At 43.9% G+C, this 22984-nt stretch overlaps 2 long non-coding RNA genes across 2 annotated transcripts in view; both read left to right on the top strand.

Annotated features, from left to right (window-relative positions):
• LOC121709311 overlaps positions 1–1238 on the top strand; it is a 54885-nt gene extending 53647 nt beyond the window's left edge. The window contains exon 9 of the long non-coding RNA XR_006031904.1: positions 1187–1238. This is a non-coding gene — a long non-coding RNA (uncharacterized LOC121709311). The remainder of the gene's footprint in view (positions 1–1186) is intronic.
• A 14262-nt stretch (positions 1239–15500) lies between these two features.
• On the top strand, positions 15501–21158 carry LOC121709312. Its single transcript, XR_006031906.1, has 2 exons — positions 15501–16387; positions 19914–21158. It is a non-coding gene; the product is annotated as an uncharacterized LOC121709312 (long non-coding RNA).
• Positions 21159–22984: the final 1826 nt, after the last annotated feature.

Here is a 22984-nt window from a genome sequence, read left to right as displayed (position 1 = left end):
CTTCTGTGTTGAGCCTCTCTGCTGCTGTGACTGTACTGTATGCCTGGGATGCTGTGCCCTGAGTGGCTGATGGGAAAGACCTCTGACTGGGCTCTTTTTCCTTCCGACATGAGAGAGGTGATCTGTAAGGAACTGATGAAGCTTTTATGCCTGTAGAAGGTTGAACGCTTCTCTTTCTCTCTCTCTCACTCTCTCTCTCTCTCTCTCTCTCTCTCTCTCTCTCTCTCTCTCTCTAACAACATATTTACCCCATATAGACTCTCCCAGTTTGCCCCCAGCCTAATGGAGGGCTAACAAGCGCGTCAAAGCTTCGCTTGTTGATGAGAACCTTACAAGTGCTTTGCAGAGTGACTAGGCCGTGGCAGTGACCGGCATCAATCCCTCAATGTTCAACCCCAACCCTTTCTCCATACATCCCTATCCTACAACCCACCCCCTCCACCCACCATCCCCACAAACCACAAGTCCAGGATGATGACTAAGCAGGATCCAGACAGGACAGGATCTCAGAAATTGGTTTAACTTTGAAACGGCTGTTCAGTCCCCACCAACGGCGAGGAAAGGGGGAGGGGGGGAGCTTTAAAAAGAATAGACCCCCAGTGTGGTGCTGTTAAGCTCTTTTAACTTCCTGTCTTGACACTCTACCTCCCTCCATCCCTCTCCCTCCCTCCTCATATCTCTCTCTCTTTTATTGTTTTATCAGCAGTCATCCCCCTCTCCCCTTCCCAGACTGGTGTCCTCTCCCTCATTTCCCGAGCAGGGTGTGTGGTGATGAGTGTGTGTGTGTGCGTGTGCGTGTGTGTGTGTGTGTGTGTGTGTGAGTGTGTGTGTGTGTGTGTGTGTGTGTGTCAGTGTCAGTGTCAGTGTGTGTGTCACAGCCACCGTGACTTCTGATGCAAACCCTTATGACAAAGGCCTCTTTTCTGCTGACCACCCTGACTATACGTGGTGGGTGAGGTGGGATGGGGGGTTTAAGGGGTTGAGGTGGAGGGGGCTGTTCAAAAATAATTGAGTCACAGACATAATCTTCCATGACTTGTCATACTGCTCTTAACTGGTGTTACATGGTACATGACTGAGCCTGTCTATCCTCTCTCTCTCTCTCTCTCTCTCTCTCTCTCTCTCTCTCTCTCTCTCTCTCTCTCTCTCTCTCTCTCTCTCTCTTTATACCTCTCTCTCTCTCTAGAAACTTTTTGTGATCATAACCTTCAGCAAGCACATTGTGGACCAGATGGTGGCCCTTGTTGGGTGAGTAACCCAAGCCACTGAGTAATATTAAGGGTGGGGGGTGGGGGCTCCATGAAGAAATGGAAAATGGATCGGGTGTGTGTCCATATGTGTTTTTGTGTGTGTGTGTGTGTGTGTCTGTGTGTATGCTTTGTGTGATGACTGTTGCTATGCATATGTTTATGTACGTGTGTTCCGTGAACCTTCATGCGTAAGCCGTGGGTGTGGTGTTAAGCGTTAAAAGGGGTTCAGTTCCCCCAAGAAAAAAAAAAATCCCCCTTTTGTTATAAATATGATGAAAGGGTTAACTGAGAAAGTGACGGTTGAAAAGCACAAGGCATCCGATAACTGTGTGCCTTTTTGGGGCTGCCACGCCACTGGTTGGGGAAATCCTTTGGCCCTCATTTACATATGGGGCCCCTGGGGCCGTGATGGTTATGCTGACTGGAGGTTGTTATCTCAAAGTGCCTCAGTGTTGGTCCAAAAGCAGAAGTAACAGGCCCCTGATGGTCCAGAGCCATCTTTGATCTTTTTTTTTATATATAATGCCATTTTGGTCACAGATGATTCAAAGGAGAGTGCTGATGACTTGTCCTTTCAAATGCTTCCTAGTCATTTTGATGAAGGGGTCGAGATCACAATTGCCAGTTTCTGGTTTTATTGTTTGATTGAAATGAGACCACAATGAACTTACACTTTCCGCTCCTTGTGAGGGGTTTTTTAATTGGGCCGGTGGTTGGGTTTGCAGAGAAGGCTGATGACGTCTTGACCTGACTAGACGTGTACCTCGAGCCCTGGTAAGCCCTGGTGTGGGCCTGTGGCCTGTGGTTCTCTCCCCCGTTTGAAGTAGTAGGAGATTGTCACCGCCGCTGCCCTCCAGCCTAGAGACCTCCCTCACATACACATGAATAGATGAGTGATGTGTGTGTGTGTGTGTGTGTGTGTGTGTGTGTGTGTGTGTGTGTGTGTGTGTGTGTGTCTGTGTGTCTGTGTCGACAGTAAATTACTTCTTCGTTCACTAAAGAGAGGTTGTTTTGGATCGCAGGGGTTTTTGGGCCTTGTGTATAAAAGACATGTGACTGATCAGCTAGGGAACAGAACTCAATTAAACAGTCTCATTCACTGGCTTGTGTTGCGCCTGTTTAATTGCTTAAAAACGCTGTTATGACAAAGCAAAGTGTTGCCGCATCCCCGGGCATACAGCACCAGACACCTTGCCCAGGGAAGGGTCTAGTGAAAGTGTTTGGGGTCAGTAGAGAAGTGGGCCAGGGCCAGGTCACTTGTTCCATCGGAATGATGGACACCCACGCCGGCACCTGTATCCCCCCCACGCTGTCTGCTGCCACCCTTCCAAACCCCTCTGCTGAAATCCTGTGCAGAGATTGCATCAGCCATCCTCCTCCTTGCATACTAACTGGGCTCCTCGCTCTCCTCCCTCAGTCGTCAGAAATGCTGATGCAGAAGGCTTTTTCTTTTTTTTCTGGACGTCTGTTTTTGATTTCATTTGTTTTTTAAACTACAACAAAACTGTTCTGTACTATAATCACAATCAAGGTGTGCTTTATGCTACTTTATGAATGTTTTGTACAGTTAATCACAAGATAAATCAATTAGAAGATGAACTGTCTGATGCCCTTTCATGGGTGCTGGATCAATTGCTTGTATGTGGCAGTGTAGTAAGGATAAAATTCATGGATTCATTCAAATTCATGGATCTCATAAGGTACAGGTATGTTTGCGTGTGTGTGGTTGACGGTGTCTAACTCTGCATGACAGCAGTCATGACGCAGACATGTGTTGTTTTGTACAGGTTTTTGTGAATGGCGCAGTGTGGTCTTCAGGGTTACTGTGTGCAAGGTCACAATGTACTCTAGTCAGCACTGAACACCTTAAAAACACAGGAAGTGGTCTCTGTGTCTTTGTACGTGTATGTGTGTGTGAATGTGTGTGTGTGTGTGTGTGTGTGTGTGTGTGTGTATCTGTGTATCTGTGTATCTGTGTTGTGCCCGTAGATGCATGCTTGCGTACACATAGTACACTTTGTCCACATTGTGCACATCGCTCGCAGACGCAGCCGCAGCAGGTACGTACTGTAAGCGCAGGTTTCACGGGAAGCTGCTCTGCTGGGAAACTGGCAGACGTGGTGAGCCGCACCGCAAGGCACGCACACGGCCGCAGCTGCCGGCACTCGTGCGCCGGTTTCTGTCTTCGTCAGAACTCTCTGTTTTACTCGCCGCGTTTCCCCCCTGCTCTGAGACCTGACCGCCTAACGGTTTTCCTCTGTGCCAAATTCCCCTTCTGCTTAACGCCAGTTCAAATTTGCCGCCTTTTCACTGCGTCAGTCCTCTGTGTAGGGGTGGACATCAGGTACTTAGAGTTACTGCTGTGTGATTAGTGATGTCTTAATCCATGCTTTTCATTATTTTTTTGGGAGATAATAGCTGTTATACCTCCAATATTTAATCCTCTCACCCAGTAATACAAATGAAAGGAGGAAGGCTTTATGGTTCTGCGCACAACAATATTGTGAGGGCTGCTCCTGTTTGGTGCATTAAGAAACTAAAATATAATGCATAGTATACAACGTTAGCCTGTGAAGTAGGCCTACTCCACAGCACCGATGTCATGAGAGATTTACATACAGCTTTAGAAACCCCCTGTTTTAAGATGAAGATGAATGAACCAACCCTGTGGTGTTCTGTTTGTTATCACCATGCATGACACATTCTGTGATTTATTGGTAATGGGCGAAAAAATACTTTTTTTATGGCGCATGGTGGCCAGATACATTCTCTTCTGACAGGAGCTGTGCATTCACTGAAGTGTGCTGTTAGTGTTTTACAGAAGTCAGAGCATGTTAAACCATTGACGCTGTATTTACGTGGCTTGCACTGTTACATTATTGATACTGTACAGTAATGAACTGTTCACATATAGCGAGGATATTACAAGGCAGTTGGTCTTTATTGTGTAGAGGCTTTATTATGTCGAGAACTCAACTCAAGAGCCTGCCACTCCTGTGGCTCCTCATGGTTTGAACTTGAAAGGCTTCGAAGTCGCTGTGTAAACTTTGGGATTAGTGCGAGGCATGTGGTTTGTGTGCTTTCATCCTCAAACTTGCGCCTAAAATCAGTCGCTAAGATAGCCACTTTGAGCTTTTGCAAACCATGTCTGCAAAATCATGACTGGATTTGAGTTCTTTTTAAAATGAGGCCTTAAAAAACTTGTTTTCAAATTACAGTACATTTAGTGTACATGCATAACCTTCTGTGATATTAGTGTTACGTGTGAAAAGCCAAGTCCCACAGCATTGTGCAATCCCTGTATTGATATTGATGGCCCCCATGCTGTGCAATGCTTCTGTGGATAGGTGTGTGCAGAATTCATGGATATGCACTTTATTGCAGGAAGTAGCCTCAACACTCATTGACCCAATGCTCACATGATAGATTGCCTGTTGTTCACTTCTCTCCTGCAGACAAAGAAAAAAAAGAACTGGAAAGTTCATTGACCGAGTGTTCACTTTTATCATCGTCATGATCTCTTTTTCAAGATCAATTACAGAGTATGATAAACAGGGTGAAAAAATGATAGTTATCAGCAATATGAAAAAAATATGATAAAAAATATGATAGTTATCAGCAATGTATGGGTGTGGGCAACCATGCAAAGGAGATATGATGTTTAAGAATAATGTATCTGTTTTATCTGTAATTAATATAAAGTATATGAAATACACACATAAATGAGCAGCTTGATGATATGGACGTTAAGTGTGTACAGTCAAATAGAGAGATGTTGCTAATATAGATAAAGAGCAACGTTAGATTTGTAGTTTTGTAAAGACAGTCATCTCAAAGTAGGGGGAAAAAAACAGAAAATAAGACTTAGTGAAGAAGAGTTGATTGCGCTTGAAAAGAAAGAGAACAAATGGTAAATCCCCATTCTACAAGTAAGAACAAGATCGTGCACTCACAAGCTGCAAACACACTGAGGCCTTGGCCACTTGAGCAACTTGTATTTTCACCTCATATTTCTGTCTTATGACAGATAAGTAGCCTATTATTTGACATAGGGCTTATATTGTACATAGCACATTTGATATGGACAGGTTATATTTAATGAATTTAGAATGCTGTGGAATCTGTTGTTTTGTAAGCTGGGGTTTCTTTTTTGGATTGAATTTTGAAATGCCTTTTTGTTATTTAAATTCAGGTCTCCAAGGTAACTAAAGAAAAGGGCATAGTGAACGTGTTCTCTGCACTGCATTCCTGTGCGTCAACACATTTCTGCCATGTTGTCAGTTTAAGCTGTCTTCGGATATATTCATTCAATTTTACGGACATTCTTAAAAAAGGTCTGGACATTTCTTTAGCGCTGAAATAAATAGTCCTTATTTGAGCTGTGGTGGGTGTAAGAAATCCCCATAGAGCTTAAAAGGAACAAGTGATTAACAGTGTGGATTGGAATCCACCCCCCACCCCTCCCCGGTCCCCCACACATTACATTTTTTGGTTGTTGTTTGTGTTACTTCTCATTCTTGGTCCCCATTGTGTGTGGACTCTCTCTGCGGCCCATGTGCGATGGGCCATCTTTGTGAATGCTTCCTTGTGGAGTGCCCTCCATTGTCAGTCATGAGGCCGCACAGTGGCATCTGACAGAGGCCGAGCCGGCCCCCCATTTGAAAATGAATGGCGGAGGGAAGTGTCTGTGTGTGTGTGTGTGTGTGTGTGTGTGTGTGTGTGTGTGTGGTTTCCATCTGAGAGGGGCTACTGTGCGTGACACTGGAGGCCCGGCTCAGTCAGGAGTCCATTAGCATGTTAGCAGCACAAAAGCCAAAATGCAGATGACCCACAGACTCCTGGGTGATGTGTTTTTTTGTTTTTTAACACACACACGCCACCGGGACAGACGAGGGGGTGCGAACAGTTAGTGAGGGATGGCTAAAACGGGTGGCTGAAGTGAAAGAGGCGGTTAGAGGAAGAGAAAGAAAGAGAGAAGTTGAGTGACAGATTGCATAGAACTTCTGGGGGGGTTGAGGGAAGAGAAATGATAGTGAAAATGACAGAGTGAGAGAAAGAGAGAGAAAGAGAGAGAGAGAGAGAGGAGAGGAGAGGAGAGGAGAGGGGGTGACAGACAGCTTGGGGCTGGTAGATGGTACAGCACGTATCCGATTGACTCGTCAGACGAGTTTACAGTGTGGTGAGAATACACACGGTTCAGGGTTTCCCCCCGACCACTTCGCCAACCACTGTCCGAATGTGCACACATACCAAGCAGTCTGTTCACATGCACAGACACTGGCCTTACAAAGAGCCACTTCGAACCCCCCTGATGAAATAATGAATTAAGAGCCACACACTGCCTTGCTCTCTTTTCAAGTCGTCGACTGAGTTAACAAGACACTCAAAACATGTTTAATCAAATATGAGTCAGTAGGGCAATGTAATCTGATTGGGACACATCATTTAGTTGAGTTGGCTGCTGATTCCAGGTTTAACAACTCCCTTTATTGTTTCCTGAAAATGCGTTTACTGAATACAGGCGACTTTACTTCCCCTACAGGTTATTTGTCAGTTGTTTTTATCGGATTATGTTGATCCTCGCGTTTTGCCGCGAGACTTTTTCCCCTTGTGTTAGTCATTCTATGGTGGTTAGGAAGGCATTGGTCACCTGAGGCCTTTGCTGACCACAAAGCTGGTATTGAAAGATGTGTGTGTGGGGGGTGTCTTTGGAGAAGTTACGGCTCTTGTTAAAGATGTCCCCATTTGTGGAATGGAGAGAGGGGAAAGGAGAGGGTGAGCATTGACACAACTTTGAACATGGCAAAGCGGACAGGGCTGAACATGAGATCACCCTCTCTTGTGCGACCACGTTGAAATCAAATCATAAGTCCCCTCAATTTGGAAGGAATTTGTCCAGATGAGCAACCACAAAAAAGTAAACCTCACCCAGACGTTAACCAGATCCTGGTGTGTGGCCCTGATTGTGTTTAGACATTTCCCCCAAGGAGGAGGTCATCACGATCAGGTGTGTTAATGGTAAATATTAGCACTCAGCACACAGATTGTGGTTTTATTTTTTGTTCTTTTTCCTCCCTCACTGGCGGCCGCATAAAAGCTGCGGCCAGGCGCGGAGCCTCTGAGGGCCCATACCAGAGCCATGAGCCGTCCTGCCGCAGAGCTACAGGGGCACGAGGGGCGTGCTGGTGGGGTCTCTCTGGGGGTCTGTTCCTCCTTGTCTTGTTCACTTCTGACACATTTGTTTTTGTCTCTTTCTTTTGTGACCTCACATGCACACATAAACACACACATAAACACACACACACACACATGCACATACACTCACAGATAAATGCACACACACACACACACTCACACACAGAGACGCATGCACTCTCTCACACCCACTCTGTCTCACACACACATACAGACACACACACACACACACACACACCACCCAGTGCCTTCTAAATCAATATCAACTGAAGATATTGTGATGTCAGACTGAGTTGGTCTCATGTGTTGGCGTGTCAGTGTGGGTGTTTTTGTTGTTCACAAGCACATTTCTGCCTATTTTGTTTGTGGCTGTTGCTGTTGCTGTTGCTGTTGCTTGATGGGCGTTCCACAAACAAGTCCTCAGCCAGTAGATAAATCTATTATTGAGAGAGCCAGTATCAACACGTATATCTCACAAGACAGGGCACAACTGATTGATTGCCCCCCCCCTCCCCCTTCCACACATACACACACATATACATACACACACTCAGACACTTACATAAGCACACAATGAAACTCATACACACATGCATAAACACACACACAAGGGCTTGCATACACACATACATAAATACACCCATACACACACATTCACACTCACAGACAGACACACACACGCACACGCAGCCACAGACACACAAACACTGGTCCATGTAGGCCTCCTGCCCAGTGCCCATGGTTTAGCTGCAGCAGCGTGGGACTCTTCCCAGGCCCTGCTTACTCAGCACCAGCATGTGTCACAGACCCAGTCAGCCCCACATGACACAGAGGGAACATGGGGGGTGGGGGGCACGTCCCCTTAGTCCCCCCCCCCCCAGTCCCTGGCCTTCACCACAGCCACCCCCTCAGGCAAGGGCCTTGCCAGGCCAGCTCCCCCCCCCACCCACACACACACACCAGCCAGCCAGACCAGTCAACCTCTCAGACCCACTCTGCCTGCAACCATCCTGAGTCACGGCCCACGGCGGCCAGCCTCACGCTCCCGTTTTAAGAGAACACGGTTAAACACCATGGGGCCACTAAAATCAAATGGGAGGCAGTGACTAGGTCCGGATAGACCGAGAACAGCAAAATAACTAAAGGGGAGAAAAAAAGACAGGCTAAATATATATGTGTGACGTCTAAATATAAAACAGCTGAGAATGGGTGAATATAGTGTGCCGTAAAGTGAATTACCACAATGATTGGAGATGTGCGGGGAGTCTCACGTAATTGGGGCCAGTTTACAAATGTGATTTTGCAACTTTTTATAGTGTTTATAAAAAAGAGTGATTACTTGGTCTTAAATTCATCCACCTATTGCCATTGCACAATAGCATCATCGAGTACTATTTTAAAATATGGTAACTTATGTTAAATACAGTCACCATGAATTTTAATGCATTAAAAGAATCAGAGCAAAATAGCACACAATCTGCAACATTACTAACTGCCTAATAAGGTAAACACTGTTGTTTGTCACAATGTGACCTTGATTATTGCTGCGTTTGTGGCCCACACACTGCCTGTCTGACATGCTTTACAGACTTGTGGTTGTAGTCAGACAGAGAGAAGGGGGGAAATTCGATGCAGAGAAGGAGTGTAACGGATGATGTACACTTTCACTCATCTGTCTGTGGGTGAAGGGACAGAGATAGAGAGAGAGAGAGAGATGCAGACTCTTTCAGCAGCCTCTAGCCACTAATCTGAAACCAAACAAACCACTTCTGAGGTGCAGACCAGGTGGAGAACACCTTGCAGAATAGGGTTTGAGCATGTCATGCTGGGTCAGCCACTGGCTGTGTTGTATTGTGACTGGCTGTCCGACTATGGCTTTATATTGGATGGTGTGTATTCTATTGGTCTTTATAGAATTCAGTAGAATTGAAGGATGTGTGTGTGTGTGTGTGTGTGTGTGTGTGTGTGCGCGTGTGTGCGCGGGCATGTGTGTGTGTGTTTGTATGTGTGCATGCACACGCACACAGCCTTGTAGTCAGTTCTGGATCAGTGTTTTTCTTGAAGAAAAAAAATGTGGCATATAGTCCATGTTACCTTTAACTTTTTTAATGTAGACATAACTTCCGAACTCCAGCCTTTAACTGACAGTGAGTCTGTTGAGTCAGAGCAGCTCTGTGTAATCTACAGAACACACACACACACACACGCACACACACACGCACACACACACACACACACACACATACACACATACACACATACACACACACGCGCGCTTAGTGTGCCAGTCTCACACACAGTGACACAGAGGCCATCTGACTGTGGGAGACAGTGGGCAGTGGCCCTGCTGTAGATCAATGGGCAGAGAGGAAGGGTTGGGCAGCCGCTGGACACAGCTGCCATCTTCCTCTCACATCCTCCCAGACGCCCAGCTCGCCCTCCGCCTCCGTCCCAGGCTGCGACAGCTCCGTCTGGGCCGGAGGAGCGCGGACTCACCCACCCAGGGCCCGGCCTCCTCAGTGGCTGGTGACTCAGTGGCTCTCTGTGAAGCCACAGGAAGCTCACGGCGCTGCCCGGGGCCATTATTTGCCAAGCATTGTGTGTGTGTGTGTGTGTGTGTGTGTGTGTGTGTGTGTGTGTGTATTGAGAGAGAGACTGTGAGACTTGTAGGCCGGTGTGATTTCTATTTGACGGCACCAGAAGAAATATGATTTTGAGTTTATTTCAATCAATTGTCATATGGCACTGTCCAGCCTGGTCACAACATCCTGCTTGTCAGGCTTGCTCAGGTGAGTGTGTTCGGGTGTGAGTCTGTGAGAGTGAGACCGTGTGTGTGTGTGTGTGTGTGTGTGTGTGTGTGTGTGTGTAAGAGGGGGTGGTGCCCAGTCTGGGAAGTGACACGAATGCCAGTCGGCTATAATTAGGCCCACTCTCCTTTTTTTCCCGGCATCTCCGTGGGACACCCAAGGGGGGCCACTGATCAGTTGGTGGAGTCTCTCGTTCTCCTCCTAACCTCTCTCTTCCTCCTTCTCTCTCTCTCTCTCTCTCTCACGCTCTGTCTCTCCTCTCTCTGTCCAATGTGCTGATAAGTCATATCCAAATAAGAGGTGATCTCACTCCTCTTTTCCTCTCTTTCCCCATCTCCTTTGTTTAGTCTCAATTCACCCCCCTCCCCTCCACACACACACACACACACACACACACCCTTTTTCTTTACTGTCAGCTCTCGCTGTTTAAATAGAGGTTGGCACAGATGGTTAAGGGGTTAGAGTGTGTGTATATGTGAGTGTGTGGCTTTGTGTGTATATGTGTGTGTGTGTGAGAGTGTGATTAACACCCATAGTGTTTGGGGATCTCCATCCTTGATGAGGCCTCATATTTCACCGGTGAGGTCATGGGGGAAAGATTGTGATTCGAACGTGGAGGCAGATCAAACCCTAACGTTCCTAACCCCCCTCTGTGGACTCATCTAAAACACAGAGACGCACACGCTGCAGCCTGCGTCCTACACTGTCATATTCATCACATCACCTTCACACGCCTGCGCTGTGTCTGTCTACAAAAAGTGGAATTTCTCTTCAATTATTTACAAATGTTGAAGGTGGTAAAAGTCATTATAGGCCTACCCATCAAACTGAAGGCCTCACATCTTTCAACTTCTGTTTCAACTTTTGAAGGGGAAAGGGTGTTTGGCCAAATCAACTCTGACTAACACATAAAGAGGATTTTGGTATTTACCCATGACAACGTTTGTGAGTGTGTTTGTGTGTGTGTGTGTGTGTGTATGTGTGTGTGTGTGTGTGCATGTGCATGTGCATGTGTGTGCACACACGCATATTTACTTATTTGTGTGCATATAAATGTGTGCTGTTGAGTACACAATACACAGTCTGATAGTAATGATAATGTGTTTGTGTGTGTGTTCATATTTGTGTGCAATATATATTTTGCTTTATGTGTACGTGTGTGTGTCTGTATGTGTTCATATTTGTGTGCAATATATATTTTGCTTTATGTGTACGTGTGTGTGTCTGTATGTGTGTGTTCATATCTATGTCAAGGCAAGTCAAGTTTATTTATATAGTGCATTTCATACACAGAGGTCATTCAATGTGCTTTACATAAACAAAAGCAAACAGTAATAGCAAATAAAAGCATAGAACGGCAATAGTCAAAGAATAGAATGTGCGATAGAATATATTTTGCCTTCTGGCTTTCTGTGTGTGTGTGTGTGTGTGTGTGTGTGTGTGTGTGTGTGTCCAAGCTCATGGTGGTTTGCATTTTGGCGGGTTGCTTCTGGAAGGCCCTAGGGTCAAAGGCCACGTGTTACTCATGGTGTGTGGAATTCGCTCACGAGGAAACAAACGTCTCAAAAAGCAATCAAATGACTTTTCTCTAACGGCTGCAGGAAACGATATCTCATTAAAACTTTGCCGCTTGATGCCTGATACTGGTTAACTCTTTGGAACAAGCAGGCAGCGAGAGACGGAAACAGTGTTTTGTTTCCTTTTCAACAATTCTGTTTGTTTGAGACAGTGCTATTCAATAAATCATCTTACCGTCCACTCGCTTGCCTACTGACTCACTGTTTTTACTGATTTCATTCAAAACATGTATGGTCTGAATTCATGATCTCCCTATGCCTTTATGTTCCAAAAGAAAAATATATATATTTGGCTTACTTTAAATCATGAATGTTTTAGATCATGTCACAGTTTGTGAGACTTGTGGCACTACCTTCCTGCATGTGTACATTTAGTCAGACCTTGGCTGAATTTTCAGCCATTTTGATTTTGGTCCAAGTCCATCTCGTCACTAGTAAGCAATTTGTGGGCTCATAGACAGCAATCGTCTGGGAAAGTTTTATGTTTGTTGTTGTGTTCCCGCCATGGTCAGTTGTTGTTGCTGTTTTGTGTATTTTTTCCTCCTTTAAACTCTGCTGTTTGTCAGAAATCCAAACAACGTAGCTCCATGACTGTTGAATCATTGGTTTACATGTGTTATGGAATTCAAATGCTTAGTTTGCTATACCTTGATAAGCTCATGGTATGGATAATGATGAGGATGATGATGATGATTGCGGCAATGATGATGATAATAGCTATCACAGGGTGTTATCTGTCTTATTCACCATGTTAATTCCCACCACTGACCTCATCCTCAGATATGAGCTCACTGGGCTTAAGGGAAACTAATGGCTACTTCATCTTAATCTAATGACCTGCAGTGCACCAGGTCCATCATACCCTGTGTGTGTGTGTGTGTGTGTGTGTGTGTGTGTGTGCGTGTGTGTGTGTGTGTGTGTGTGTGTGTGTGTGTGTGTGTGTGTGTGTGTGTGTGCGTGTCATAATATGTCCGCTTCAGTTCAGTGTGTTGTTGGCCTAGTCCATATATCTTGATGTATGTCATGAATGTTAAGTATACACAAAGGGAAGGAACAAAACGCTCTTGTTCTAATAGGCTTTGAATTGAAATTAAATAAAATTATATTACTGCTTAGCATTTGATGGAGTGTTGATTACTGATGTCACATTCTGCCCAGGCCAAGTGAGCCATCTATTAATATAATATCCAAAGAAAAGACAAAAGAAATTATTTACCTTTCGCCAGGTCTTTTATTTGTCCTCACAGTTTATTTTAGCAGAAGGTTGCCAGTACATTCAGAATATTAAAATATAGTTATAGGAATGCTGTACATGAATCAAGATTTCAGTAATTGATTTAATCTAGATTTTCAACTGGATGTACTGAAATCACATTAGACCTATACAAATACAAAAAAAAAAAAAAACATTCTGCATCTGAATTGTAAAGCACTAAAATATTGGAATATTTTCAGATTCACATCTCCATGGTCAGTATTTGTGCCAAGGTTCATACAAAGTTTAACTTGAATTACTATACTATTTTACTTCCTTCAGAATCATTTTCGGAGTCAGCTTTACAGGACATGTTTATCAAAGAGAACATATTAAATATGTGAACACTTTATATTTGTAATTTAACCTATTAATGTCTGGCATAATCAGAATATATCATGTGTTGTTTTTTTTTTTTGTTTTTTTTATCTAAATTCAGACACCTATGGAAATAAATTAATGCTGAATTAGCATTTTTATGGTATTACATTTGTATACGAATATCACTAATTTAATTTGATATGTCATATTTCTTGTAAATCAAGATAATGTTCAGTTTTTTTAGAAGATTCCAAATCACAAATTTTGAACAGACGCTCCTGTATTCAATATGAACATTTTCCTAATTATTTAAATATATTTTGAGCACATCATTGAAGAAAACTAATACTTTTTTCTCTGCATTGAAGTATATCAGTCAGCATGCTAATTTATGTGTGTATATATATATATAACCACAACTGTAAAAAACTATTTGTTCAATACCTCACAAAATACATGCCAAAATAAACGATATTTAAAACAAGACCGAATCTTCCGCCAGCTTTTAAAAACATTAGAACACATTACAGGAAAGTATGAGACACCCATAACGGAGTTTGTTTTTGTTTTACCTATTACATTTACGGCTGAGACACCATTTCCTCCAAAACAATCCATTAGAAGGTGAATGCACAGCTGTTAGCATTAAATATACTGTGTGTTTTACACAGTTTTCAATGGGAAATTTATTGAGTTATAAAGAGCCAACTTTGACTTTGAAGAATTTGCACGTTGTTCATGATACAAACAGTCCCTGGTGTGGGATTATTTCCCCCATGTTGTTGTAATGCCTTGCCTACTTCTCAAATGTTTTCTTTTTGAAGTTAAAGACATCTGGTTTATCTAACACAATTGCCAGATAAGAATACTTTTACACAGTTGCACATCAAGTCTTTCAGCATTAAAGAGACAATAGTGACTAAAATATTTTATGAATGGACTTTTCACACTGATCTACTTCACTGATTTTTTTTTAATGTGCCTCCACCATGGTTTTCCCCCAATGTGTGGGCAGACATGCTTAAGCGCAATGTTCATTAAGATTACAGTGGCAACATTTTTTGAGAGCCTGTGCAGCACAGATTCAAGTTCTGTTTTAGATTCTCTCTCCTAAGATCAGTCATTATACTCACAGTCTGATTGCTCCCATTTTCTGCAGATAACAACAGGTTCCTCTAATATTATTGATGAGAGGAAAAAGAGAAATCCCTTTCTTTTGGAAGATATTTTAAGATCACCTGAGACCTTCTTGGTCAGTTTTAAAATCACCACCACACAAAATATCAGGCCATGTTTTTTTGTTTTTTTGAGTGTCCATGATATTCATCCAAAGCTTGGCGAAAGCAAATTCCAAACCTCAACGGAGGATCCCAGCATATTTAAATATGTACAGCAGACTTCAGTCAGTTGGTTTAAAAAGCATGTTTCTGAGAGTTGGATTGACTCACATAGCCTTTTCTCAGTGAGTTGCTTGGGCAATGACTCATTCTTGCTCATCAATTTGAGCATGTATCGAGCCCGCCATTTCTCAAACACAAAGAAACCCAAGGTCTTATCCTTGTTTGTTGTCTGTCTTCTTACACATGTCCCCCCCCCCCCCCCCCTTTTAAGAGAGAATCTGATGTTTTATTAACTGGTTACCTGGGTGGGTTAAATGATTTAGGGAAGGAATTGTGAAAATTCTGTGGTCCCTACCGATTGTTTTACAGTACCATGCTTCCATACAATGAGTGGGAGGATGTATATGTGCTTGTTTCCTGTGTGTGTTCATGTGTGGGAGACAGAATCAGGGAGAAACATAAAGTGACAAACTGTTGAGAAAGTGCATTGAAACATTTTGTAATATTGCCAGATTGATCCGTTTTTTTGTCAAGGTTTGGGTGTGTATGGACATGCTAGTTGCTAGCTCTTAATTAAAAGACAATAAACGTTGTTTTGTGCCATGGGGGTAGATGGCTCACGGTTAATATTTGTTTAGTGATTAATTACTAACTTCTTTTGTGCTTGAAAGGGAAGGGCCATTTGGTATTCTCTTTATTTCCCTCTTCCTTGTGTGTGTGTGTGTGTGTGTGTGTGTGTGTGTGTGTGTGAAAGAGTGTGTCACTTGGGGGTGGGGTGGGGTTGTTGGTGGTTAAATCTTGTAAAGGGTTTTCCTAATATGGGCTGTCTCTAGTGAGCTGGCCCCTCCTCCTGGTTGTTTGGTGGGCGTTTCATTTACTGCTCTCAGCCAGTTATGACACAGGGCTCGACTACTTCCTCATTAATTGGCTGAAACCAGTTCTTACAGGAACCGCCGGTGATAAATGTGAGAGTTCTGAGAAATCATTCATTTCTTTCCTCTGCTGCGCTACGGAGCACTGTTGGGGACTGCTGCCTGTGTGTGTGTGTGTGTGTGTGTGTCTGTTTGTGTGTGTGTGTCTGTCTGCGTGACTGACTAGCCATGTTTTTTGACTCTCTTAACTTACATTTTTGACCCTGTTTTTTCTTAGGATAGTGCTTAGGATATGCGACTCTCAGTACATCCTGTACTTTTTGCTTGTGTGTGTGTTTTTTTTTTTTGTTCCTATCTATGGGGGATGAAGTGTTAAGTCGTGGGCTGACTCTCTCACTCTCCCTCCCTTGTCTGTGCGGAGCCAATGCACTTACTGCTCTTTCAGTGGTGAGTAACGCTGATGCGATCAGCCTTGTTCTCTCTCTCTCTCTCTCCTTCTCTGTCCTTCTCTTCCCTCCCTCCTTTCCCCCTTTCTCTTTCTTTCTCCCTTTTCTGCCCCTCCCTCCTTCTCTCCTTTTCTCTCTCTCTCTCTCTCTCTCTCTCTCTCTCTCTCTCTCTCTCTCTCTCTCTCTCCCCCTCTCTCTCTCTCTTTGTGGATGTGTTCCAGCGTGGTGCCCTTGGTGGGTGCCTCTCTTCAGAAGCCTGTAAGGGAGTATCAGGAGGCCCAGCGTGCGAAGCTCCACCATCGGGCGGGAGAGGGCACTCCAGCTGTGAGTATGAGCCTGTTCTCTTTAAACCCGTTCACCTCTCCTTCTCTTTTTTTCCCTCTCGCTCTCCTCCTCCTCCTCCTCCTCCCCCAACTGTCTCGTTTCAAAATCGGCTACTGGCTTTGTATTTCTCTCTCTTTTTTCTCTCTGTCTGTTGTTATGCCTTTTTTTTCCTTTTGGTTGTCTTTTTTAGCCTCTTTTTATTTTGTCATGTTCTCTGTCTCACTTCTCTGAATTTATTTTCCTCATGTTATCATCTTGTTTGTACAGTTTAGGTCAGTACCTGCTGTAGGGAAAGTTACCGTTAAGAATCCTCATTTGTTTTCGATATAGGTAGCTTTTTTCAGATTGGTGGTGTCTCATACAGTGATGTTCATTTGCGGGGTAGAATTGAGCGGGACATTGTGTGTGTGTGTGTGTGTGTGTGTGTGTGTGTGAGAGAGAGTGAGAGAGTGTGTGAGTGTGTGATTGTGCGCGTGAGCGGAGGCCGGCGAGGGGCCCTGACGGTGGGGGGATGCTGAGTCATGCCCAGCAGTCGGAGCTCCTCGGAGTGAACCGGACACTCCCCCGCGTCACACACACACACACTCACACACTCCTCACACACACACACACTCACACACACACTCCCCTCCCTCCATCCTAGTGCCGAACCCTGATGAACCCAGTGCGGGCTTTGAGGGAGGGGTAGTGGACAGGCAGGGAACAGGGGCGGGTGGGGAGGAGGAGGAGGGTGGTCCAGTTTACTCTCTGACAGTCTATCAAATCTGTGTCTGGAACAAAGAAATCCAACTGCACCTCTCCGAAAAGAGCTTTCATTCATTACCACTAGGGCACCTTTTCAACAGAAACAACATAGCTTATTTTCAAGGGTTTTTTTTTTGTTTAGTTGTTTGTTAGTCTTTTTTTCAGTTTTGTAAGGACATCAGGATGGAAGAAAAAAAAAAAACTTAACTGAGACTTGAAGTTGCACAACGAGAGATTACGGCTGTTTCTGGAACAATGTTCCCTTTTTTTTCTTGTAACTTGAACCTTCTGCAGTTCCATGAGAGAAACAGGGACATTTTGAGTCGTGCTCATGAGAAGCTACGTGCGTGAGGCCACTGCCATGTGGAGACACAAGAGGAAGTGGGACACCCATTCCAATGTAGAGCTAGTTTCTCTACAGCTATGTCCCAATCAGGACCCGCTTTGTTCATCATGAAAAGGAACCGCTTGGTTTCTTTGTCATGTCCTCTGTTCGTGATGTACTTTCGGCGGCTTTGGGGTTTCTTGGTACCACAGTTTGCTTGATGGTGTGATGACCAGTATCCTCAGTGTTTTCTCCCACCCCTCCTTTGGACATGGTGAAAAGTGGCCGTCTTGGCTCTTCAAGGAGGTGGTGATCATTACTGTCTGTTTCTTTCTTATCTCCATCATCGACTCTATTGCACACCGAGTTCCGCCAAGTGCACCCAGCAACAGAAATGCTCAGGGGACAAAAGCGAATGAGTGAGTGATACAAGGTGACTCAATGGGGCCTCAGGTTTCAGACACTCTCTGCCTCAGTCTAGAGTCAGAGTAAGTCTTGTAGATCATCCTTGGGGTTAGGTATTTGGTTATTTGATATGATTTGTTTAGCTATGAATGAAAGTTTTCATTGTTTTATATAGGTTTCCCCATTTTTTTGTGGCATTGTGCTTATTTGCTGTACTTCAGAGGTTTTTAGTAAGGTAGTGTCTTGGGAGTTCTTTGTGATCCTTAGGGCAGATTTGGGTGGGACTCAGTGATAGGCATTGGTCATTGTCAGGATAGATGCTGTTATACTTACTTTTCATGGGCTTTAGCTCATACTCAGTGTGATTTGTTAGCGTATCGCTGAGGGAGAATTAGGTTTTGAAATTAGAAATACAAAAAGTTTGTACATTGCATTGGTACACCGAACAACTTTTTTTATCATAAAAGATGATTTTTCAAATTATGCACAGATTAGTTTATAATTTACAGATTAGGTAACAGATTAGTTTGATTATTAAACGATATATACATATGTATCAATGTATACATTTTCCAGTCTTATTTTTAGTATTCACCCTACTGCCATTGGTGCCATTTTTATTTTGTACCTCCAAAAGGACAAAAGGTCCTTTTTGGATCAGACTTTGGTAAAAGCACTATGATTCATTCGACTCCTTCCATTGTCTGGAATTTTTGTTCTATTTCCAATAAAGAGCATGTGAGTCAGTCCAGGGTCAAGTCAACCAGATGCTATAATGTATTGAATCGGATTAAGGCCTCTCTCTGTGTGTATGTATGTGTCTGAGTGTGTGCATATGTGTGGCAGAGTGGCTGCCACATTTCTTGCGAAGCCCCTAATCATTCCATACTCTTTGTACTAACTAGGAAGCTCTTCTTTGAAGGGCTTCCTGGCTGGAGCATTGTTCATTCGTACAGATGTGAGTTGGCGAGTCCATAGGCCCGTCCCTTGCCTGGTTGAACTGATTGTGTCTGGTTTGAATGAGATGGTTAGCCTAGAAATCTAGACGCACCCTAGCGGCAGCAAATTTAATTTGCTGCCCGGGCTAGTCTAACAACTCTCTGTTGGCTTGCGAGATGGAAAAATTTAACTTCGATAGGGCCAATCACATCGTGTATAGGGTCGTTAGGCAGGCCTAACATAATGAATGATGGCAGAGTTGAAACGGTTCGGCGTGAATTCCCTGCTACTTAAAAACAAAGAAGGTGGATGTTGCTTTTGGTGAACAGCGTGACACGAGTTAAGCTTTTTTTTAAGTTGGCAAACTTCGAACTAGCCAACTAGTTCCGCTGGTGGGAAAACGCATGGGACTCATGAGTTGTAGCACTATCCTAGCGAGTCCCCAGACCCTACATTTTAATGTAGGTCTGGCTCGTCAGGCTATGGGATGGTGAGGGCTTCTTCATCTGTCTGTGAACTCTCACCTCTAGTCCCTGTCTCGTGCTGTGTTTCATTCAGGCTTTTTTTTTTTTTTTTCGGTCCTCTTGACTCAACCCCTAGAAAGCGTAAAGTGTATGTAAACTCGCATTTTGTGCGCCCCATCCAGTTGCGGGGGCACCGCTTAAATCCAGCGTTATGTCATCATTTTATTTTTTTTTTTGCTTTTTCTTGTCTTTCTCTGCCGGCAGAATAACGTCAGCCAGCTTGTATGCAAAAACTCGCTTCCAAGATCCATGTGTTTTTTTCCCCTCCTCCTTTTTCTTCTTTTAATTGCTTGTGAAACCCTCTTTTTTTCCCCTGGTGCCTCCTTGTAACGCTACCCCGGTATGCTAGTCTGGAAGCAACAGGCATATAAAAAATGGAACAGTGTGGAGTTTCTTTGGCGTTACCTTAAGTGAACCCGCGTCTGAACTCGATGCACTGCACTCCCTCGCTCCCTCCCTTCTCGCTCTCTGCCTCTGCTCGGCTGAGTGGATGAGAGAGGCAGTGGCGCAGGCACACACACACTCGCGCTCACTCTCTCTCACACACACGCACACGCGCGCACACACACACACGGCTCTCTCTTCACAGCAAGGCTGTGCGCGGTGGGAAAGACTGCCCGGACTTATAAGCACCGCTTCGCTAAAAGAGTCCCTCTCCTCTGCTTCTCCTCTCGGCAGCCACTCCTCTCGCTGGCAGGGTAAGTCGATGCTGGCAGGTTGATGCACGATGTGCTCCTTCGACAGATGTGTGTGTGTGTGTGTGTGCGTGTGTGGTTTTTTTGTTTCTGTTTTCAGTCGTACTCCCAGCCTGTCAGATAGCTTATCAGACTGGTGTTGGCTGTTAAATTGCATGGCGACAACAGTCTGTAGGCTGTCTGACATTTTGGGCTCTCTCATCGACCGGCATCTTTTTTTGTGTGTGTGTGTGTCTCTGTATTTGTTTAGGGGATTTGAAAGGGTTATCATTTCTGTCTTCATTGTATGTCATTTAGTCATTGTTGTTTATGTAATATAATGACATGTATTATACACACATTTCAGATGGATTGCTTTTGGCCAGACATTATCATTTTTGTCTTATTTTTGTGAATGTGTAAAATAACAGCCATGCCAGTGTCACCATTCTTTTAGTCTGTCCCATTTAAAAAATCTCTGAATTTACCTGTGGATACATGTGGCAGTAAATGAGCATGCTTTTGTGTGTGTGTGTGTGTGTGTGTGTGTATGTGACTCGGTTCTCCACAGTATTACTGTCTTCCCGTTAATACAGGCTTCTGTGTGTATTTCCGGGGTTTGGCTCAGTCCACTTGAATTTCCTGAGAATCCAGAGATCACACACACGCACCCACGTACGTGCGCGCGCACACACACACAGACACACATACACACCTTATTGCAACATGCAGCGATGGCAGAGAATCGGTGAGGTGCTCGCAGCCGACTCCCTCCCCCTGCCTTCCCCTTACTCATTGGCTGCTAGCCAGTCTTGCTCTTTTTTGGTTGTTGTTGTTATGGCCTATAGGGTTACCTTTTTATTAAAATGATAATATTCTTCATTATTATTATTATTGTTTTATTATTATTATTATTATTATAGTTGTTGTTGTTATTAGTGGTATTAGTATTTGTATTAGTAGTAGTAGTACTAGTATTATTATATGTTTGGACTAGTCTGCTTGGCTCAATCACTCAGGGAGTATGTTTTCCAGTGTAGTTTTCAGAACATCCTGTTCTGTGAGGAAGCCCCCTTTCATATTTTTTTTTTAAAATACTGTTTATTTGCAATGAATGTGCTGACTCTTTTTTTCCTCAAATAAAGTCCCAGACACCGAAATATGTTGTGTTGTCTTGTATTATCTTTTCATATGATGGCTGTAGATCAACATGACAGACCCAAAAGGGAAAGGAAAAATATTTAGAAGCTGACCAATTATCTTGCACTACTCTTGCACTCACTCTCTCTCTCTCTCTCTCTCTTTCTTCATCCTCTCAAGTTTCATGTTACGTAGTGGTGCCGTAGAGCATTGTGACAGTTAGTCCGGAGGAGCGTAGCGCCTCTCAGCCTCAGCAGTAGCGTACTAGCCTATAATGGAAAACCCCATATCCTCCAGCTGCACTGCCTCCTCAGTCAGTGGAAAAAAAGACTTCCTCTTAGACCCAGTCAACCCCTCAGTCTGCTCATAATAGTAATAATAATAACACCATTCAGGTGCCTAATATTTATATCAAGTTAAGATGTAAATAAATATGGTGTATACACACACACACACACACACATATATATATATACCCATACATACATACATACATTGATGGGTGTATTCCTGAGAAAAAGAAAGATGGGGGAATTTCAGTCGCACTAATTTAGGCCAGCGTTAGGTTTCTATTTCCTTATCACTGCTGCCCTGAGGAGGGAGTACCTGCCTCAGGTTGTGGACAGAACTGAGCTAAGCGGCGGCCCCTGGCTGTGACGTCAGGCGTCTCGGAGAGCAGCCTCGCCCCTGCATGTGACAGACAGGCCCTCACCCGCACCACACACAATGAAGGGCAATATGCAAATCCCTCTTGTACAAACAAGTTCCTATTAAAAGTATGAGTGGAAAGAGGGGCAGGTGACTTCTCTTCCACTCTGTACAGGTGTTCCCTCTATATGACTCTGTATGTAATATATATATATATATGTATCTGTACACAATACACTCCACACGCATAATATCTGCAAATTGTTCATTATGATTTCATCATTAAATTCCACTACGATCCTGACGGCAAGAAATTTACTAATATACAAACAGACCATACTTTTATTCAATCACCTATGAAACCTATAACATTAGCAAGTGAGTATTATATGAAATTGTAACTGTGAGACTTCTCTAAACTTTTCTAATGCAGCTGCGGGTTGTCAATGCTCTGTTTTCAGTTGAGTAAGTGTGTGGCTTTCATTTCAGACTGGAAAAACCCACAACACTGGCCCCCCTCTGGCCTAACTTGATAAATTTGCCTCTTTTGTTTCGCCGAAGTCTCACCACTTCTTAAAAACCAGCCCTTACACACGACACAACATTAAGCGATCCATTTCCCTAGTTGTGGCTTTTCGAGCATACAGTGATCTAATGAGCCGACTGCATGTTTTTACAATCAAAACCCGCATGGAAGCATGGACACGTCACACTTGATCGATGATGATGGTGATGCTGTGGTGTAAAATGGCCTGCTAAGCACACTTATGAAAATAGCAAAATGACCTGTGAGTATATAACGAGATGTTAAAAAGGCTTCCTTAAGAGTTCTTGTTTAGGAACTTTACACCACTGCGACAGCATAACGGGGCTTCCTGGAGAGACTGCATTGCCCTCATTCATGGCTGCGGTCACGTAAATGGCTCATGCGTCTGACCTATATTATTCAAACCTTAGTCCACAACATTGCATTACCTCTGTTTATCCTACGCAGATGGTAGTGCCATTGATGTGGAAAAGAAGATGGACACACCCTGGTGTGGTCGTCACCAGGGGCAACATCATTAAACAAGAAGCTATGAGAAGTGCCAAGTGCTTGTATGAAGGTCATTTGAATTAAGCAACACACTTTTTGTATGAGACAAATACATCCTACAGAGGAGACAATAGCAGACATGTGGCTACTTATTCAGCTAGT

Source organism: Alosa sapidissima, chromosome 5, assembly GCF_018492685.1.
Source record: "Alosa sapidissima isolate fAloSap1 chromosome 5, fAloSap1.pri, whole genome shotgun sequence".
NCBI classification, from domain to species: Eukaryota; Metazoa; Chordata; class Actinopteri; order Clupeiformes; family Clupeidae; genus Alosa; species Alosa sapidissima.
The sequence above is the reverse complement of the archived record's forward strand: the minus strand, read 5'-3'. Positions and strand labels throughout refer to the sequence as shown.